Source organism: Tyto alba, unplaced genomic scaffold (assembly GCF_018691265.1).
Source record: "Tyto alba isolate M040663 unplaced genomic scaffold, T.alba_DEE_v4.0 Super-Scaffold_7, whole genome shotgun sequence".
NCBI lineage: Eukaryota > Metazoa > Chordata > Aves > Strigiformes > Tytonidae > Tyto > Tyto alba.
The window spans coordinates 14,351,291-14,372,821 of NW_024881328.1; positions in this window are offsets into that span (position 1 = coordinate 14,351,291).

A 21,531-nucleotide genomic window follows, 5' to 3' on the forward strand; every position below is an offset into this window, starting at 1 on the left:
TTGCTGGTTTTGTAGTAACAGTATTTAATAATCTGCAAGGGAATTAGTAAAAGTAACTATGTCTACTAAGAGCAATGCTAACTAAACAGCTTCAGACAAAGCCTACTATGCTTTACAGACCTTTGCACTCTGCCAGAAGAATGTGGGAAAAGAGTTAATCAATAAAAGACAAAATAGAAGCATTACCTCATCTTGATGAAAACTCCCATAGCCTAAACACTGATCCAAAAGGAGAAAACTGAACTAGTGACTCCAGCGGTAGGAGTAAACCTTTGGTAACATCAAATGATCCATTTTAGTTACAGAAATATTTGGATCCCAGTAAAGTTGCTATCTCTGGTTTTATCCCACAAAATGAAGATAGAGATAAAAAGCAAACACAAAAATGAGTTGTTTTTAAAATAGAGTGTGATATCTTTAGGCCAGTCTATGCCTTACTAAATATTTCTTAGTAGCTGATTACAGAGAATCATCCGTCATAATTCTGGCCTCTATGCACTACCATATCCTAAGGTATCAATAATACGTGCCCGTTACTAAATAGCTAGCAAATCATGTAATAGTACGTCAACATATTAGCCACAAAGTTTATGTGTGAGTATGAAAGAAGAAATTATTTTAAGAAAGAAGAAATTAATGTAAAGCTATGTTCTCTTTCTGGAATGAGGTTCTGTGAATCACACCCTGGTCTGGAAAGCTCAGCATGCAGCAGGGGGACTTCTCAGAATTTTCTCAGGTCCCTTTAACATAGCCCAGACGTTTGTCAACTGTGCAGATAACGAGGCATAGACACCGTCATTTGAAGTTCAGTTTCCAGGAAAATCACGTATGGTATATTTTGTTCCTGACAGTCATGCCTACTTTGCACAGTACTGTCAAGATTTGGTCCTTCCTACCATCAAAAGTGTCAGGATGAATAAAAACAGTCAACAAAAGCTTTAGGCAGGTAGAAACTGCTGCACAAAAGTCCTCACTTTTTAACTAAAACTGAACTTCTCAAACTTTCTATGCACTGAGCACAAATTAGGGTTCGATTCAAACTTTAGGCAAAATGCAAACAACAACCCCAGACCGGACAACTCCATGCACAATGCTCATCCACTTACAGCAGCTTGATCATTTGAGTGTGCTACAGCTCGCCTGTCGTTCGCTTCATGCTGCTTTTGGAGCTGTTTTTTCCATTTGTTTGTGTTGAAGGCTGCATTTGTTTTCTTTCCTTGTACTGAAAAAACTGGAGTACTGTTGACAGTAAAATTATTAGGCCCTTTACCCTAAAGTTGTCAACCAGTCTTGGCTGTTAACAGATCTAACAATTAGGTAATTAAAAGTATGATTGACAGGCAAACAGCGAAAGAAACCAAACCTGTTATTGCACCCCTTCAGAGCAACAAATAAACCCTCTGTACGTTTTCAGTATTCACTGGCTTCAACAGGCCTAATTATCCCTGGTTGATGAGTATGTGCATAGCATTCAGAAAGTGTAAGGTTTTCATGTCACTTTTTTTTTTTTTTTTTTTTTACTTTTTTTTTAGCTAAGATCTTTTTCTGATATGTGTGTGCATTTTGAATATAATGCTAAAATACTGGATGTCACCCCAAGTGCTGGAAATAAGCCGACATATAATAATATCCTATCAGGAATGCTTAGGAAAAATAAATCATTCCAGATCCTTGGAGTCAGTGATGAAACTGTTGTTCCCCTGTCAGAAGCAGGCAAGTGCATATGTTTAGTGCTGCACTTTAAGGTATGCAGTCAGAGTTGGTCTCCCATACAGGACCAGCCTATATGACTGACAGTAACAGAGCTGTCACCATGCGTTTCCCATTTTCTGCAGTGTGGGGCTCTGCACCCACATGTGTACCTCCTCGGTGGTCACTGATTTGATATGACATATTCTGAGAGGCAAAACACCTGATGATATATTAAAACTTGCTGCTCTTTTCCAATTTAGAAATCTACAAGGAATTCTGCACTATATGGGATCCTTTAATTTTTTATTCTTTCCTTTTCAGATCACATTCTCTGCCTTTCTCACACACAGACCAGGCAATAAATCTGTGTGTGCTTCGTTTTTGGTGGGCATCTCTCAAAGGCTGATTTGTTAGGTGTAATTACATTCACAGCAGTTTGAAAGAATTGAGTTAAGCCGCCTGCCCTTCAGCTGTGAGCTTTGGTTTACAGTGCACCCTATTAATATGCAACTGGGCAGACAGATGGAATGCCCTCAACAGGTCTTAGATGTCTTTAGCATCTTAGTCCACTAACTTTGTAAACATTGGTTAGTTCTGGAAGCTGGAACTGCTGTGCTGCAGAAGCAACGCTACTCTGGAGGAAGGGGAATGGAGACTTAGGATCCATCTGAGAGCCCAAAAGCCAACTGAACAGCCTCAGGGACTTGTCAGATATTTACCTTTTCCTGTGGCTAATGGTCTGAACTTACAGCTGTCTCTTCTGGCCAAGCAAAATTCACCACACATAGCCAGGCTGAGAGAGGAGGGGAGAAAAAACCTCTGATGAACTACCCCAGAAACCTCGCTCAGCAGGGCCAGGACCTCTACATCTTCAGACTAAATGACATCAGTGCAGGTGACTACGCATGGGGGGGGTTTTTGGAACAATAATCAAGACAGATGACAATACAGCTCCACTGCTGTCTCTCTCCTCCCACTGTATTTCCTCCTCTTCCTACACACTATCGTATCTCTTTCATGTCCTATTCAAAGCAGCATTTCAAACCAAGAGCCAGAGTTAGAAATGGCTCGTTGAAGGGAGACTGTTCTCTCAAGCAGGATACAAAAATGGAGATAGTGAGACCTGTTATACAGGAGAGGTTTTTTTTTTTTTAACACATGTATTTTATACAAACTCAGCCAACCCTGTCGCTAGGGATGAGATGCAGAATTACTGTTAATGCAATACCTGCAGTCTCTTAGTTTTGCTGCTTCTTAATTAATGGAAAAAATAACTTCACAGGATTTCGAGAGCTATAACCACCTCACTGCTGAGGCTGACACACAGACCAAGCAAATGAGGAAGTTGTCCCAGAGCAGCAGAATTGTCCACCCCCATTTTCTGACAGATTTGATCCACAGATACCAGAACCTATTCTTGTGCTCAACCCTTCCTCCCCTCCTACATGTCCCTGAACCTCCAGCTTGCTGCAAAACACCTCTGCATCCCACCACCAACTTGAAATACCATGTCACCTCCTGCGGGAGCTGGACAAGGGGAAACACTGCAGCAAATACAGAGCTGTGCACAGGTGGTCTGCCAGCAGACACCTCACATCTTTGAGACGTGAGACATTCCTCTTACCTTGTGTCAAACATGGCTGAAAATGGTTCATAAGTTACTAAGGACAAGGAAAGGCTGGGTGTGCAGTCAGATCCCTGCCCTTTCCTCATGCATCCAAGTTAAAAAAAAAAATATGATATGTACCTTAAGTTGAAGTTTGAGGAGAAAAACATATTTTTAAGTGACAAAACTACAAACACATAGCAAATGTCAAAGGTTAATTACAAGGGAATTAGTAGGCTAAAATCTGTGTGGAAGCAGATTTATATCTGTACAGCAGAGAGAATGGCTTAGTTATCAGGGCAGGGATTGACCTAAGGGGAGTTAAAAACAAAAAAACCCTAAAGATCAAGTCTCTGGCTCTCTGTAAGATTTAAGGATGAGAAAATTTCCTAAGTAACAAGCTATTTTTATACCATCTATTTTAAACTTCTCTATTCATGAGATGATTCTTCTTTTATTCATGCTCCTTCAATCTATTATACAGACCATACTTCTAGGCTACTACATTTTAAGACCATGCAAACTGTAAATATTGCTTTGCATTAAAGATCGGTCCCAGTCACAGAATTTAGCATTTGCATCCAGTCTCAAACTTTTCGAGGTTCATAGGTGTTTTGATTCAGGCCCACTTAAAGACCTCAATTTCTCAAGATGCAAAGTGCTCTCAGCTCCTACTGAAGTCCAAAGCAGCTGAAAGCCCTCTGTACTTTGAAGGGCTGGACACATAATTTAAAAATCTCTGTTAAAAAAAAAAAAAAAAAACAAAAAAAACAAACCCACAACACTCTCTTCAATGATCCATTATTTAAGGGGCATGAATTTAATTACTTACTGTAACTAAGCTCAAGAAAGTTAGTCTTCTCACTTGGAAGGATACCAAATTTCCATGTCTGTATATAGGCACAACCACATACAGTGTGACCTTAACAAGATTTATGGCGTGGTTTATTAATTCTCTAAATTGGTTCCATAAATCTACACTAGCCCTTGCTATTTAGCCGAGTAAATGGTCTTTGATCTCTGCAGAAAGAAGAAACATACAAATCAGATTTCTTTCATAAAGGTACTGGGCCAAACTCTGCCCTCGGAGGTATGGCCATCAGCTTCTCATCCCTTTCTTGGTGGCAGGAACACATGGCAGAATTTGGGCTGCCATGTGCAAATCACATCCTCAGTTAAAACTGCTTGAATTTCTGGGCAACGGGTATTTTGTCTGTGCAGTGCTGCTCATTTTGCAATAACTAATGAGTCCTGAGGAATTTGGAAGATTTTTTTCTTGAGGAAAAAGTTAACTTTGCCTCATTTTGTTTACAGAAAGCCATTACATAATAACACTCCCTACAAATACTTGACTTACATGAGAACAACATTATCATTTTAACAAAGATAATTTTATTCAACATCTAGTCTGTAGGTTTAAGCAATGGACTGGCTGTTCGTGCTCCACAGTAGACCAAGCTCAGCTCTCTGGACTTGCACAGCTCTGTGCTGTGATACTCTACATATTATCTCACAGGGAGTTTTCACACAGCAGTCTTTCTTACTTATAGAAAGCCATACTGGGACTGGATGTGGCTTCATTCTGGGAAAGTTCTAAGACAGTTGACATTGCTGCTGATGCCCTTTAAAGCAAAATAAATCAAAAGCAGTTCCACTAATCTTCTAGAAAATTTCAACAACAACAGAAGTCAATCATTTGTTTAGAGTATGCGAAGCACAGTGAACTCAAGAAACATGTATCATTCTAAGATATCTCAGGTTTGTTTCATGTTGGTCAGGAAAGGGAGGGAAAATTTAGAGTATATATTACTTCCATTTGCATTTTCAAATCAACACCAACAGTCAAATTAAGCTATGATGTGTTATTAAATAACAACATGTTTGGAAACTCATAAAACTGAAAATTATTCCACTGAGTTAAAATCAGAATTTGACACAACACATCTTTTGCATTTACACCACACTGAGTTTAGAAAGCAGCATCATGTTAACCACCATGTCTAGGGAAAACCAAACAAATGTTATTGCTCCTCAGTTCAGACTTGTCCTCCTTTACATTTTCAACCTCCCCATAAAATTCAGATTTGAGGTTTGGTTAGTTTCACTTTTAGTCTCAATCCAAAAGCATTCTCAAATAGAAATTGAATTACACCATAGGTTTATGAGTATATTAATGTAATTCTTTCCTGCACTTTCTAGTTTAACTTTGAGATGTAACAGCTCAGTCTTTTGTGTTGAAAACACAATGCACAAAGAAATCAACCCGATCTGTCTCTTTTTTAGTTATCAAGGGGGCAAGTGGATTCTTATCAAACTGGATATGAACAATTAATTGTAATAGCTGCCTTATTCTTTAGTAATTTTCTTAATGTTTTTAACTTCTGCAGTCTAACACAGTGCACAAGAGGCAGTGTTTGCGTCTCTGGGTATGCATTTCATGCAGGTAGAATTTTCTGCAGACACCATCTGGAGCCAGAAGACTGAGGACAAAGTATGGGGAACATATGGGGAACTGAAGTTTTGCTTAAGTTGCTGTCAAGTATGTTGAAAACAGGGGAGATGAGCATACAAGGAATAGATTTAGAAAATATCTTAAGAAATCAGTTACACTAGAAGACAACTTATCTCTGAGGAGTCGGTTACACATACTGCTTCTGATGACTCCTGAGCAAGAATTCATAAACTCTAAATGGACTCTTAAAGATTACTGAAAAAATTGAAGACTGCAACACATCTCTGTAATGGTGGAAGTTGGATCTGATAACTTTACCAGGCTGTAATAGGTTAAGTGAGGGCACAACATATACTCCAGGTAATGCTTTACCAATCTCTGGACCAAGAACATGTTACACTGAAGCTGCAGAAGCTACTTAAGTGTTGGAGAAAAAAAGTTTTTGATAGCTAGATCCATGCAAGCTGACATCTAACAAGCTGTGCTGAAGCTTGTTAGATGTACAGTACAGGCCCTGTATCTGTTGTTTAGGTGGATACCAATTCCCTCTTTGTCCTATTCATGAAATAAAAACACTCTAGAAGAATTCCTGATACCATGAAAATGCGTTCTTTATTTTGTTTGATCAGAATCGTATCTACAGCTGAAATAAACCTTGTTTTTCTCACCTGGACTCACTCCAATGTAACCACTTTTTTCTTCAAAGGTAGTGCCCCAATCTGAACACAATGTACAGCTGAGGCTGCATTAACATAAAATGCAGTGAAAAGTGACCCTTTTTTTGTGTTTATGTTGTATACTGGATAAAATAAAATTTGCTCACTATTAAAGCAACAAGAACTGGCCTATATTTCTTTTGAGACTTCTCCATACACCAGAGTTTTTAAAGTCTCTGAATCGGAGACAGTTCCTTTAACTAGAGGCACTCCAAATCCAAAGTGCAGCTTTACTCTCTATAAATGAAATTTGCAGTCTCTGTTAAAATTTTATCCCTGTGTGCATTATAGTTGTTTCCCCATCTACATTTTCCTTTTCATCTATTGACAGTAAATTTCATCTGCCACTCTAGCATGCTGTCACTCACTCCTGTGAGATTCTTCTGCAATTCTTTATGCCTAAGTTTTGATTTCATTACCCAGAATAATTTTCCATCACCAAATGCTCTCATTATTCAATCTAATATGTAAGTTCATTTATGAATATGTTGAACAGCATAGATACCAGCTGGATACTACTAAGTTCCCCTTATCACGCAAGCTGACCATTTATTCCCACTTATTTTTCCCCCATTTTTTAGCTATTTATTAACCCCTAAAAGGATTATCTCTTGCTTTATGATAACTGTTTCTTTAAAAACCATCAAGTAGAAATTATTTGGAAAACTTTCTGGAAATTCAGAATACCCCCTATTGTCTACATTGCAGAGATTTTCATTTGTTTGTATTTAATTCCTTTAAAAAACCCTCCAAAAATCCATGAGATAAAATCCCTCTAAATGCCACCCTGGCTTTTCACAATGAATCATATTTATTCATATTTCTACTTTATTTTTTAGCATGGGTTCTGCCCAATGCAGAGGTCAGACTCACTTCTGGCTGGACATTCAACATTTGCCTTTCTTTTTCTTGGGGTGGGGAAGGGGGTCTTTTAATACCATATTATTGACTCACATTCCATCTTTGATCCATAAGTACAACATTTTTCTGCAAAACTGCTGTCTAGCTCTGTTCCCCATCCTGCATTTTGGTAGGTGCTTGTTACACCTCTGAGGTTGTTGGCTGGTTTCTCCCTGTCTAGGATCTGACAAGACAAGGAACAAATTTAGCTGAAAAAAAATTCTTCCAAAGGGGACACCTTCACTCACCCGATCCCTTCCCAACCCGTTGCTAGTGACACCTGATAATAAAAGTAGGAACGTGTCCTTATTTATCAGTCACCTCAGGCAATTAGTTGGGTCTGCTCTCTTTCTGGTATGCTGTGTAGGAACAGGCTGTATATTTGTGTTGCATAAAGATAGTTTAGGCATATCGATGTTTTTGCATTGATGGAACATGGGGAAGGTGATGAGTGTCTGTTTGTGTATCTGAGCAGGGTGTGGGTTTTTGCTGGGTGATTAAAACACAAAGTATGTTATGGTGAGATAGATTATTTGAAGAATGTACAGCAATGAAAACCACAAGAGGGAAGAAGGCAAAAAATGACTTGATTCTAATACTCAGCAGTATGTGAAAGGTTAGAGAAGACGACAGTTAAAATGTAATTTCAGAGCCTGATTCAAATCCCAGTGAAGTCAATGAAAAATTCCCTTTGGCTTCAATGAGCTCTTAACTAGATCATTAATAACTGTCATTCTGAGATTGCACTTAAACATCAATGTGTTTCAAATTTAACCAAAAAAATTGGACAAGTAAGGCAGTATGTGAATTGTAGAATTTGATTAATATATGGAAAAATCAATTTATTGGGTCCAATCCTCCTTCCTTTGGAATTGGTGAGAGTTTGCCATTGATTTCAGCCGTAGAAAAACCTCCCTGCTTCCTAGAGGGAGATTTCCATGTGAATCTCCAACAAGGAAACACTCATTCACAAGCCTAGTGATCTAATCCATGGCAGCTTTAGCAGAACACAGGGACATCCCTAGAGAGTAGGATGAAGTCAGATCAGAGCTGTAAGATGAACCAAGGCCACGTAAAGCCTTGCTCAAATCAACATAAGGATATTAATGTTGAGATTTTGCCATGGCCTTTCCATTGCAATGGGAACTTGATGCAAAGAGGGTTGAAAGAGAGTTGAAGCAGGAAGACCCAGTGATGCAGGGTTACATAATAATCCAGCCTGCTAATCACAAAAACATGGATAAGCATTTCAGCCTACATTGCACAGGCAGGCATCTTGGAGATGCTTTCTGGTGGGGTGTTTTATTCTCCTTTCTCTTCTTTTTCTTTTTTAAATTTTATTTAAAGTTTCCCACAGCCTAAGGTGAGGGGAAATAAAAGTAGCCTTCCTGCAGATAAACAGAACCGGTCAGAATAATGATTGCAAAGGATCATCAATCTTCAGGGAATGACCAGAACATCACTTAGGGTTAGATGGGCATTTTTCATCTGCCCCTTCCTTCCGTCCCACCCTAGAGTTTGTCACTGCAGAAATGCAGCGTGTCAGGTAAGCAGAGATGGTGTTTCTAATATTTAGACAAGACACAGGGTGTACAGGTCAGTTCTGTTGGGTCAAAACCAAAGGAAAAGGAGAAAAGAATCCCTGAGAAAAGGACTAAGCAGGAATCCCCAAAATCCCTGCCTTGATTCACTTGTTCTTAGGAACAAAAAGAAGCCAAGTGAGCTTGCAATTGTGTTTCCCAGGTGGGAGGTAGGGACTTTCCAAATTCTTCATCTGTTATCACCCAGGAATGGAAAACCCTTGTCATTGTCCCAAGGAAAAGAAGAAGGTAAACATTTGTCAGGGAGATGCTCTGTATCCCATTTGTTAAGCACCTGAAGTGCAAACAATTATAGGTCAGCTATATGTTATTAGTTGTCCCATTATAAAATTACTGTAAGGTAATATTTCAAAGGTTTTGTTTACAGGCAGACTGTAACCAGGCTACATAAACTCCCAAACCCAGGGTCAGCATACTTATTTAATAAAATTTGGTGATACGTATCTTTTATTCTTAAAGACAGCAGTGAAGAAAACTGGCAAGGGTTGAGAGTGCACTGAATGCTATATGAAAATCTGTGAAGCAGTTTAAATAGATGGCTACAAAACCATTTGTGTTATTTTCACAAACTGCAGCAATCAAGCAAATAACATATCTGTCCCATGAGGGCACTGACAACAATTCTTCAAAGTTTTAGGACAGTTAGGATCCTACAAGATCTTACCTGTACCATCATATGGGTGATGCTCTAAGGGGTTTAAAAATGATATAGGGAAAGGAGATGAATTCATCTGTGGGAGACAAGAATGTGACCAGCTCAGCAGTACAAAACAAATTCCATGCACAATTGGAGAGGCACAAATTTCAAACTCTCTCTGTCCCAACTGAGTAATTTAAAGCACATTTCAAGAAGCAAGATAAAGGGAAGAAGGGAATCCCTACCAAACATAGGCAGTCCCAGCTGTTTTGCAGCAAGGTTATAGGTAATACCCAGGGAGCACATCAGGCACCTGAACATAACCTTGAGCCCCTTCTAAGGGCTGGGGCATATTAGAGACCTTGGCAGGGAGCAAGCATCAACACCACCAGGTTTACACAGATTGGTACGTCCCTGGGAAGGCAGAAAAGACTGACTCAGACTGGTGCTGGGCACCAAGATCCAGGCACCTTTGCCACTCTTGAATCCACATGTAAGATGCATTTACAGAAAAGCAATTTACTCTGCTCATATGTAACTGAAGCCTATGAGAAAACAGAAACATCACTAGACATGTCATATGTAATGTTCTTTTGGCCTTGCAAGAGGGATTAAATAGTTGTGAAACAGGACAGCAAATTAAATATACCTATCCATTATCAAACAGCTTTGAATTGGGTATATTCTTCAGAACTGTGGAGAAGAAAAGGAGATTAATCTTGTGTTTGAAACTTTGCTTATTCTCCAGAAAACTGAATGACAGAGGGGAAGTAATATAAAAAGAAAAAACAACAAAACAAAAATCCCTAAACTGAATATGCCCTTTTCACCACAATAAGATTCTCCCAGAACTGAAAGTAAAACAACGTCTTCGTCATTTCATATGTATTGATAAGTTTTTGTCAGACTGCATATACATTTATTATTAAACCACACTTGGATTTTTCGGTGTACAATTTACTTGGCATGTAATGCTTTCAAAATACATGGACCACTGAAATTATTGTACAAGGCTCTTTCAGAGAGGCTAAAATGCTTCACTGAATCTAAAAATACACAATGGTGGCATAGTGATCCAAGGCACAGTTGCCACAGGTATCAGAAATACCTGCAAAAGGAAGACTTCAAGCATGAAATATGCTAAAACCCATTTCTCTACCTAAATGACTGCAAAAAAACCTATGATATATTGGAATTTATTGTAAGTTCTCCTGCCCCATCATGTCTGAGCACCTCTCAATCTTTCCTTTACTAACTTTAGAAATTCACCCGAAATGAGCTCTTATTCCTATTTCTGCTCTAACAATAGCCAGTATTGAACAGATGAAAACCCAGGAACAAGAAGCAGCCCTGGGTTCAGAAAGGCAACTAATTTCCTGACACTCATTGTGTCACCTTTTTGCCAGTTGAAGTCTTTTATAGATCTTGGCCTCCGTGTCTTTCTCAAGACCACCTTCAAATCAACTTTTTCTTTTGTGTAAATGGAATATGCCAATATGGGACAGGACTGACAAGAATAAAGTAAAGTACTCTTACAGAAACACTAAATATAACCCATAATTAAGGAACAGTTAGTTTCAGAAAGTTATAAATAAAATCAGTAGATTATTGTGGGGGTTACTGTGCTTTACAAACAATGAGGTTGTTCATATAGTTTATGTAACCAAATAGACGTCTGTGAATTCTCACTTTATTACAAAACTCAGTCAAGTAGTGCAAGGAAACTCAGGAGGACACTCATATATTCACTGGGAAAATACAGCTAAAAGTTAGCAGCACCTTCATTGAAGTTGTTTATTATAAGGGCAAAATCTGCCCTTGAAAATCTCACTACCTTCATATGATTTTGAAACCTGGTGTCAACAGTGAAGCAGTCTGTGTTTTGTGCCTTACTATTGGTTATATGAATACATCACTCTATCCCAAGTGAAAGAAAAATAAAAGCACAGCTCCTACCTACGCAATGGCAAGGAGCTTTCTGCTTCTTCCTGCCTAGAAATTGCACAGCAGCAGTGACACAGGAAAAAGTGACATCTCCCAGTAACACTGGTACTCCCCAGCAATAAATAATTTACACCCAGTGATCCAATGAAAGCAGATCTTAATTAAGTCCCATATAGTTGTACTTATTGATCTGTAGATGCATTTGAGCTGTACAGACACGTATTTGATCGGTACAGATCGAATCCTTATTGATCTGTAGACATAACCTTTTGCAAGGGGCTTACTCTAAATTAAATCAAATACCACATTAGATGCTTAGAACTTCTCTTTTAGATTGGTGTGTGCTCTCCTGGCACCAGAAACCTACTGCTAAAATTATTCAACTGCAGAGGTCATCCAAATTTATAAAAAGTGTGGCTGGGGCAACTGTTCTCCTAATGACTGTGTGCTAAACGGACTTGCAAAGCCTGACAAGGTGAGAAAGGGGTTCTTCAGATTGCACAGGCTACAAGAGAAGGATTTAGGAAAGCCTTGAGATTTCACTACAACCTGAAATATCTCATCCTACAGTCACATGACTGGTGTCAGTCCAATCTCCAGTGCAGAAGCATCCATCAGCCCATTCCTGCAATACATATAATGACCAAGGCTGAACAAGATCGCAGAGGCTGTCCAAAGTTTCTTTCAATTAGCTCCTAAGTCAATACAGTCAGTGAACAGAGGACTAGTTTCTAGAGGCAGTTGCTCTGCCTTAACTTTCACAAAAATAAAAGGGGGGGAAAATTAAATTTGTTGGGGGAATTTGAGGAATCATGAGAATTAATCATATTAAGATGAACAGCATATCACATATATGAAGATTTACTCCTCCAAAAAGGCAAGTTCCACTTTTCTATTCCTCTTGGAAATCTTTATTTTATAGTGTTTTGTGTGCAAATACATATCTAGGAAATATAAGAACAGAATTAAAAATAGTCTGCTAGTAGTACAAGAACTACTAATAGTCTATAGAAATTCCATTTCTTTTTTTATATTTAAGCTTAATTAAAATTTTTGTACCTCAGGAAACTTCATTTCAAAGTTACATGTTTCATTATGTTCCAGATATTTCACAAACATGATCCAAATCCAAATGTATCAAAATTTGATTAAATCTTAGATTTAGTGAAGATATTCTATGACATAAAATATTTCTTAAGAAATTCAACATAAAATAGGGAATTTTTTGTTCATTCCATTGAACTGTTAGATTTATTTCCCTTCAAAGATTTAATTACTTCCTGCTCACTGATCTGTTCCAGTGTATTTGCAGAAGCTGATGTCACCTGGACCTTTGTACAAATTTACTTTTCAGCTTAGTGAGGTTGCTCATTATAAATAGTTTAAAGCAAAGTCTAAATAAGCTACTCACTACCACTAACATCAAGAATAAAGAAAAGAAGAGAGCAAGAAAGATACCAAGCAAAGAAACAACAGCAGAAAACCCCATCACAGTTCCGGTTTTCTTGCCAAGCACTGTCTGCAGCAGGACAGTTCAAATATTTAAACTATGTCAGCAATTATACAGGTCTATTGTACTTAAGATATTTCAGCTGGTCCTAAAAGTTTGAATAATTTCCAGTGGGAAACACTTATTTTGTTGAATTTGACACATTTTTTTTCTTAAGTAGGCAAGAAGGATGGTTTAAGACATGCCTACTCTGCCTCAGTACTGGGGAACTAAAGAGCCCATATTTCTCTCTGATTTTTGTGACCACTGCAGTACAGCTCATTCATAATTTTTTTCCCAAAGACCTACTCATATAAGTTAGAACTGAAAATCCGTTATATAAACTAATAAGATAACCACCACATTAGAGGCAGGAAAATAACAAAAGCTAAAAAAGCTAAGTGTCCTATGATTTTCTTATTTGTGGCTCCGTACCTGCGTCACAGATGCACATGGTCTGTGTCCCTGGGGCCTCGTGGCGGTGAGTGGCTCCACACCAGTCCTCACCACAGAGCCCTCAGTGTGCAAGTCTGCAGTGCCTTCTCTTAGAGGATTGCCACAGCCCCTCTGCACTGATGAACACTTTTATTTAACTTGAATGCATGACACTAGTGCTCCTTGTAGCACTATGCATTTCTCTTTGCTTATGTTAATGGCTATGGAAGGTGTCAAGACAATAAAAAAAAACACTGTATGTCTATTGTTAAAATCCTGCTTTAATTAACATTTTTCTTTCCAGTCCTCCGTCCCTTTGGGCAAAAATTCCAGGCTTGCATTTTCCACAAAACACAGGTTAGTTTTAAAATACCTTTAAAAAAGAAGAAAATGCCAATAATCTGACCCAGAAACAATACTCAACATTTCTTTACTTACCATGTAGCACAGTCTGAAAGACTTCTACAAATGTTTGCCAAAATTTCACCATGAGATTAGGACTCATTGCTTTATAAAATGAAGTAATGGTAAATAAGGTGCATTTGTAACTTTTTATTTGCTCTCCCTGATGAATTCCATAGAAAAATCCTAAAGAAATGGATATAGATATATATTTCGAACAGTGAAGTACAGCTGAGGCTTGCTTGTGTTATCCATACCCATTGTGAAGAAATCCAACAAACCTGAGTGGCATAGGTCAAAAAATTCTCTTATATTCTGTAAAACTAAATGAAGTCACCAGAGCAGTGCCATTAAAAGCAACCAAGACATGGAGTCATTTAAATGGTTTCCCCTAGATGGCTAGGTTAAGCTCTGTTAAAATTAATCCTTTTTCATGCTGGCAGGTGTAACAAAGAAAACCTTTTTGTATGTAGTGCAAAGAGGGTATTTTACCCTCTCAAAGGAAAGCTGCTTGATATTTCCATGGAGAAAACAGCACAAGTGATTAACAATTTAGATTTCCCATTCTTAAGCTTTGTTTATATAAATATATGGGGGATCACTTCTGAATCTGTAAGAGGATTTTCTACAGTCCAATGTAAAGAACTTAAAACTGCCATAAATGAGATGTTAAAAAAAATAAACAGATTGCCTTGATAAATGCCAGTTATTGCAGACTGAGTTCCACTGTAGTAACACACTAAGTACCTGACATTTAAAAGAAACCTGACTAGAGTTCTAGCTCCCTAGGTAGATTTTTTTCTTTAAAATAATCTTAAATCTGTGTATGATGCCCACAGGAGAGGATCTCTGAAGTGTTGCTCAGCCCTTCCCAACTCACTGTTATGACCTACACCAGGATAGCCTTTTACATACATACAAATAACAAATGAGCATCTTCTTGAGCTAGGTCCAAAAATGGGCACGTCATAACTTGGACATAAGAGACTCCAGAGATAAGATCTTTAACATAAACATGGAAAGCAACATTAGCTTCACTCTCCTCCACTTCCCTGATGACTTTCGTCCCTCTAGTGAGCAGGATTAATCCTTCCTCAGAAGTTTTTCCCAACTAATAAATTTCCTTTCTCCAGCAGTGATTTTCATGAAGGACTGAACCCACCTTCCTTAAAGAAATAGCACTGGATTTTTTTCCAAATGCAGAAACAGCTGAAAATAGTAAGCAAAAGTATTTTCCAATCTCATTCTGCTTTCCTCTTCCCTGGGGCTTTCCCCTCAGCACAGAAGAGAGGATCGATATGCTTCATCCTCCAGCTCTCCCCTTGTAGGAGCTGCTGCATTGATTTCCTTCTTGCCTGCTCTTCACAGGTCCCAGTGGTGGCTCTCCAGACAGTTTCAAAGAGCAGGACCCCAGTCTCTGGTTGTCAAAAGGGCTGCCCCCATTTACAGAGGAGGTATCCTTGGTGCTGCTTGCTTGGTTGACTGTGAGTTGGGGTTTTTTTAACCTTTTATTTTTGGCTTTGTCTGAATGAGCAAATTCCGCCCCCCCTCCCACAACTCCCCTTCCTCACAGGTTAGCAAACCCTGAACTGTTTCAGCCACTCTTGCTAAGCACCAAACATACAATGCATGTTAGTACATAATTAACATAACTGATCCCTCTCTTAGTTTCTGGCAGAGATGCATAAAACATATTCCTTACATGATGGTAAGTATGCTTGTTAATATAATTTCTGGATGGCCCAAAGGAGGCGTGCCAAAGAAAAAGCAATAGGGCATTTAAAGAACAGAATAGCCAGGTTCAGGACCCAGAAAGGACCAGCTCTTTGCTCACAAAAACCCAAGTGTTTGCCATAGGATAACTCCACATGGAAAACCATGCATGGAAGCACAGGTCAAGACATGCATACAAAGCCAACCTTCACTCCCATGTCCTCGGCATGACACGTCATCTGCACTGGTCATGTAGGATGTGCAGGGTGACCTCTTCATGATATGAGCAGAAATAGGTTAGTTTCTAACTTCTACCCCTACTGTTGACTGATGATTTTCCATATACCGATCTCCCTGCCTGCATAGGGACCCACACTGGCCACAGTTATAACTTCTGCAAATTGTAATGAAAGAAAATGCAAACTTGCACTGCGTAGAGCCTGGAACTCCTCAGTGTGCCTGAGAGAGTCAGGACCACCATGCCATAAACCCAACAAATTTAGATAACCAAAATGCCTCTGTTCTATTCATATCTTTTGAATTCAGAACTAACAAATAAAAAACTTTTAATTGAATTTATAGACCTTGGAAAGTTTACCCTTTACACAGAGATGAACAACTAACAAAGCTGGAAGGAAACAATACATTTTTAAAGCTGACTGAGACTCAGAACATCGAGTTAGTACTGTTCAAAATGTGCTCACTGCCACATCATTTTGACAGTACAGCAGTGTCTCAGCAGGTTATAATGCAACTCCTTGGTATTTCTGAGTGCACTGGGCCTGTAGGATCACTCTCTGGGAAGAGATGTCAGGGCTGTTATTACAAAGTTGTTTACATTTAATTAAAATGGTCAACTTATCTGAGTTTCCAGAAGGTTAATAAACCCAGCAAATTTTTAGAGGGATTATAATTAGTATACATTTTAGTAACTTTCCTCTATTTCTGCAAGATTTCTATAAAATATTTAAGCCCATCAAATATTGAACATGCACACACTTAATTATCTAAACGTTTATTTTATAATGAGTTTTTTGGGTTTAAGAAGTTTATCTGTAAATACTTAAAAAAAAAAAAAAAATTGGCTTGTAAAAATCTGATGACCTTTCATTCAGCCTGACTAGTCTATAGAAAAGATCTGCAGACTTTACAGGCGTAATCTCTTCAATAGTTTGATGGTTTTGAATCCTGCACTTCTACTGCCTAGACATGTACTTGTTTGTGATCCTGCACAATTTCTAGGTGATTTATCAGCCACTAATCCAATGACAACAGCAGTATTATTTCTACACAAATTGGCCATCTCCCCCACTGTAGTCACTGTGGGATGTCATGATTCGGTGCCCACCTTGGTGCATAAGAATGCTCTTCCAAAGTGCTGCCTAGATGGACAGAACTAAGCAATCTGTCCAGGTGCATCCCTCCTCCTTACTCAAGGTGAGATGTGGAGATGCCCTGGTCCTCCAGCTGAGAGCTGCTGTGAGAAGGGAACACAGGCAAAGAAGCTGGAGTGGGGCTGGGACTAGCTAGATGCCAAGTGGATCAGGTCCCCAGGGCATGGCAGTGAGTACACTGGCTTCTTGGCCCCGAGACAACCCATGCTATTTTCCACCAAACAGCACTTGCTGATGATATCGGCAAGGCAAGGCCCACAGCCAACTCATGCATTATGCTGCTGATGTTACAGAATCAAATTTTATAGGAGAAGGCAGCTGGAAGAGTCCTCAAGAGAAATCTAACTCACCTCTCTGTCCAAACACAAGATCAGCAATGCTTGCGTCATTTTGACAGATGCTCACCCAACTTGTTTGTAAAGCCTTCCAATACTGAAGGCTCCCTAGCCTCTCCAGTGTCTTGGCTATTATTATCATTATGAAGTGGCTCTTTTCCCTAACTCCTCTTTGCAACTTGAACCTATTACTTTTTGTCTTATGCAATGTAAAGAGCTTATTTTCTCCCTTTCATGTATTTAGAGATTACTTTGTCTTCCCTCAATCTTTTCTTCCACAGAAACCATTAATTCTTCACTTCCATACCACGGTTTCTAGATCTGTGACCATTCTGTCTGGTCTCCTCTGGTCCCTCCTTATAATCCGCAATTACAGTTTTCTACTTAAAGTGGCACCCAGTTCACAGTGGTCTCATCAGAAATACACCTCTGCAGTTTGCTTATGAGAAAGTACCGTGAAACAGTATCAAAAACCTAAGTCAATAGACACAATGAATATTATTTCCCTCCTGTTCAAAAGAGGTATTGTTCTGTTACAGAAGGAAGTTAGACGTATTTGATATGATTTGCTGTGGGTGTCTGTGGTCTTTGTTTGCTTGCTTCCCCATGCATATGCATCATGTCCTTAATTTTTTGTCCCAGTACTTTCTGAAGAAATTAAGTTAAGCTGCACAGTCTCTATTATCCCTTTCCTTCTTTAAATATATATACTAGGTTTCCTTTTTCCAGCAGTCTAGTACTTCTCCCACCATCTGTAAATTCTCAGAAGTATCCATAAGCAGCCCCTATTTAAGTATTGTCCAGACTTTTTACTTATTGTAAGATGAGGTCTTGCCCTTGTGTCACTAGGATTACCTATGGTGACACTGACCAAGTTGGCACTTTTAGTGAAGAAGTGGCTTACTGCCAGAGAACAGTAAGCACTGTAATCTTTACAACTTCATCTGCTAATAACTTGCCTCTGTTGTGTAACAAGACATCTTCTTACTGCCCTGGTCATCTGAGGTCCATCAGGTCACCACAAGAAGTATTTAATTATTTTAGCCTTAACATATTACAGTTTTATTATTTTCTCACTTTTAAAAATTACTCCCTGTATTTGCACTACACTTACTGTCTGGGCCTGATACCTCAGACCTAGAAATTGCCAAAAATTCCAGTATGCCTCTTTACAAATCAAAAACTTTAACTAAAAGAAATCGATTGAATTTGACCTACTTTTCTTCTGGACTTCTTCAGAATCATAGTACTTGGACTGAAAAATATGGGGTTGGATTTTATCTGTTACTTTGGTTGTCAGGATTCATATGTTTAAAACAGAATCTTCCTTCAGAGAAACTGTATTTCTGCTCCTTCCCAGCAAGGGCAATATATCAGATAAACAGCACTCAGACATGCATATCATCTGTGTATGACCCCTTCTCATGCGTTACAGTGCGGTCTGGTTTTTGGGATATACAGAAGTCTGACAAAATAAGAAATAACATGTCCTATTAGCTTTCCACATGGGACACAAGGCTCTCCCTTCCACAGAGGACAGCCTGTAGCCTAAAAGCCACAGCCCTGCAGAGCCTGTCCATTTCTGCAGTGATCCTGGTAGGGCCAGGCTCTGCAGGCATGGATCCTACTGCTGTGTGGTCCACACAGCAGGTCCAGGTAAAAGACTCTGGGACATAAAGACCTCTCAGCTGGAATTCCCTTTTCTCTGCATTTTGGGTCATCAGAAAAGCTCTGTGACACTCCTCAAAAATATCTCCTGCATAAGTCTCCTAAGTCTGTGAAATTTCATCTTTGCATTCCCTTATTTCAATGCATTAAGTAGATGCTAAGGACATCTTTTTCCCCCCTTCAGTCTTATTTTCAGGCCATGCTGAAGGATAAACCTATCATGTTTCTGACCCACTAGAAAAGCTGCTTTAGTATTGCAGGAAATGTAATCTGTATGGCTGACATGAAAGTGTTACAACATGTGAGCTGCAGAGATTTTGGAAGGTTGTGTCTGAGCCACAACATCCATTCTTCATTGCTAGGCTTTACAAGCTAATATCCTCTTAGCCTAATTTAAAATCATTAATTAAAACTGAGTTGAAACTGATGTGTAATGTAATAAGGACAAGAGGTCCCACACCAAAAAGAGGAGGAAGATTTAAGAGATGTCGATGTATTCAAATTTTCTCTGCTCTTTTTGAATCAGAATTTACTGTCCAACATGACCCCAATTTAACAGAGTCCTTAGATTTGTGCATCTTACACACACATTTTGATTGAAAATTAGTAATTACTCTGAAGAAGCTAGGAACCAGGCAGGCAGCTAGCAGGTTTTTTTGGAGCAAATTATAAACACAATCTCTGTATTCCTTGGTCCTCCAGTGCACTGGGTATATCACATCAACGCAGTAAGGAAAATCTGTTGAAATCAGTTGGAAATCCTGACTAGCACAATATGAGCTGTTGCTGTAGTGTAAGAAGTTCTTCATCTCAGCAAGTGATACGCTACAACAGGTTTTGAGAAGCGAATTCATTTTCTCTCCCGTGCATGCTGGGGTGGAGGCGGGGAGGAGGATGGGGAACGGGGAGTAGAAAAGATGGTAGAATGGCAGGGTAAGGAAGTTAACATTTTTTTTATTAAATCTTTGCTAGTTTTCAGTGGGTGTAAAAAATAGTTAAATTCCCTAATTAAATTATAATTCCAATCTTAAACAATAAAAAGAAATCCTGTAATAATCTATGTGCAGTGCCTGACAGCTGGGCCGTCTGATCCTTGCAGTCTGCTTACAAATTGGTATTAGTGGCACTAATAAAGCTGATTAATGTTGTGACTAGAGACCCACTAACCTGACACTGCCAGCTGGGCGCACAAAGGCTGTCAATCTACATGGCAGCTGTTAAACTACGAGCGCCGTAGCCTTTAATTTACATTTCAGCAACCTCCACACTGTAATGCATTTTAATGGGCACGAATAAAAACTGCTGGTGACGTGCAGGAATTTCACAGGATATTGGTGTGTACACATTATATTAGTAAAATACCACTTATCAAAAGACCAGAGATAAAGCCAATTCTTTCCTCAGTTACTTTTCTTGAAACCTGTAGCAACTCTGTCATAATCAATGTAATTATTGCAGATTGGCATCGATATGGCTGAGGGCACATTTTCAGCCAGTCTACCCACCCTTAAGAGTTATGATAATTTATTAATTTCCATTGATGCAAATAGCTATGAAGATACTATCTGCATCTTAATAGCATTTTCCCACGACTGCTTTGCTTACAAGTACTTTGGAGGGTCCCAGAACAGGTCCTGTCCATCATTCAGAGGCCTTTAGCAAGTCACCCTCCTGACACTTTTTGGAGAGCCCACAGCTCAACCAGGAGTCCAAGCAACTCGTTCCCTTAACTGTGGTATTTTCTGATGGGAGGACTGCTGCATTGCTTGTGCTCTAAACGTGCTGTGTGTAAACTATATGTAAACAGACATTTATATGCTTTTAAGACTATCAATCCAGGAAATTCTATAAATACTCAGTCCAACTGATCCATTCACTATTTAAATGTAAAGGATTTACACTAATGATACACCAGAGTTGCTATATTAAAACAACAAATGTGAAGACGCACAAAATAAATGTTCAAAGTGTAGTCCATAGAAAACACAGTCTACTTTCCTTGACCCTAATAAAAGCATAGTTTATTATGGTAAGTGCTTTGCCTCTTCTGTAAACTATGTTACATATGCAGAAATTCTGGTCAGCATTTCCTTAGGGCAGATTTCTTGATAGATTTTTAAATTATTATTATTATCATTCTTTTAAATTCTTTAATCATTAATTCTTTTGCTCCTGAAATGAGCAAGAACATTACTGGAAATACCATTCATTTTTACATTTTGACATCCTTGCAACTTTCAAAATCTAGGAAGTTTCTCCCCCCTTTTTTGGGCGGGGAAGATAAGAGGTGAGTGGTGGAGGAAAAGATGATGTGAAAAGGAAAAGAATAGAGCCTCAGAGTATTTATGTTACCTATTCTAAAAACATATTGTAGGTATAAGGACATCACAAATACTCAAACAAAAGTTAAATTCTTAATTAGGCTATTACTATAAACTAAGTATGTCTATCTGAGGAATTCAATCTCCTGTTACTGAGTCTTTGTTATCAAGAAAATATTTCCTTCCTTTCTCAGGTCCCAGAGAGCAGGTGAGCATGTAAATATTT